This window comes from Octodon degus, unplaced genomic scaffold (genome assembly GCF_000260255.1).
Source record: "Octodon degus isolate 3935 unplaced genomic scaffold, OctDeg1.0 scaffold00171, whole genome shotgun sequence".
NCBI classification, from domain to species: domain Eukaryota; kingdom Metazoa; phylum Chordata; class Mammalia; order Rodentia; family Octodontidae; genus Octodon; species Octodon degus.
Genome location: NW_004524747.1, coordinates 857019 through 858470, shown reverse-complemented (window position 1 = coordinate 858470; position 1452 = coordinate 857019).

The following is a 1452-nucleotide window of genomic DNA, read 5'->3' as shown; positions in this document are numbered from 1 at the left end:
ATTATTATTATTATTTTTGGTTGAACCAGGTATTGAACTCAGGCCCTTGAACTTGCCAATGCAGCAGTTATTCCAATGAGCCATCTCCCTGGCCCCACGTATTAATTATTTTAACTGTCCTAATAACCTGTTTTGAAACTCTCTCATTGCTACTTGTTTCTCAATAAAATTAATAAAAAATAAAAAAAATTCCAAACAAAAAAAGAATTCATTTCATGTCAGATATTTTTTGTCTTAGAAGTTAGGAACTTCTGCTGACATTCTTAATTATCTCATTTTCATTTAAAGTCATTCTTGTCACTACAGTCTACTGAACATTTTGGTGCACACTTAGAAGTTATGCAAGTTTTTTTTTTTCAATTAGAACAGCATTACAGTTGAAAGTCTGCATATTTTACACCTTGAATCTACAAAAGGAAAAGGGGCTGGAATTATTATTGGAATTTATTTTTTCTGTATTTTTAATGTGTAGCATATCTACATTTATTATAAATAATGAAGAGTTAATAATGTTCTAATGTGGGGTAGTTATAACCCAGTGCAAATTACTATTAATGAAAACGGTATGCTAAAGTTACAGAGAGACAAAAAGGAATGTATATATAGAAATCTCAGAGAAATTGTAATATGAAACCAACTAAATAAAACAATGGGTACTGTATGCCTCACTGGCCGCACCCCCAGGCACTCTGAGCCAGCCACCAAGACTGGTCATGGTGGTGCATGCCTGTAATCCAAGCCCTGGAGAGGCTGAAAACAGGAGGATCACTCTAAGTCCAAGCTGCATGGCGAGTCCCTGTACCAAATACAAAATAAAAAAATAAAATTAAAAGTAAATAAAAGCAATGACCTATGTACTTACTTACATTGATCTTTTTCATTTGAGCCAGTATTTCATTTTCTCTAAATCATTACAGGGATGAAAAATATACACATAAAGTGCATAAAGTTATGCATTTGGTTTGCCAGAATGCAGAATATCCTCATAGAGATAAAATATCAAAGTGGAACTTAACAAATATCACTATAGAAATTGTTGTGTTTAAACTACTGAACAGAGCAATGTACACTGTTAAGTGTAATTATTTTACATAAAACATTATCAGAACTACTTGGCGAAGAGAAATTCGCTGGATTTCTGCTGTACTAGTCACCTTTAATATTTTAAAACTTGGCTCTTGACTGGGTGTAGTGGAACATGCCTATAATCCCTGAACTCCAGAGGCTAAGGCAAGAGGATCAATGCAAGTTTGAGGCCACCTTGGGCTACATATCGGGGTAAAGGTTAGCTGGTCTCAAAAAACAAACAAACAAACAAAAACCTTGAGCTCATGATTTATCTTGAACAATTTTTTATACCTTCTTATATCTCAATTTTTTGATTTACAAAATGGACACAATGGTATAAATTAATTAAGACTTTAAAGAGTTAAGCAACTTACTTCATAAAAG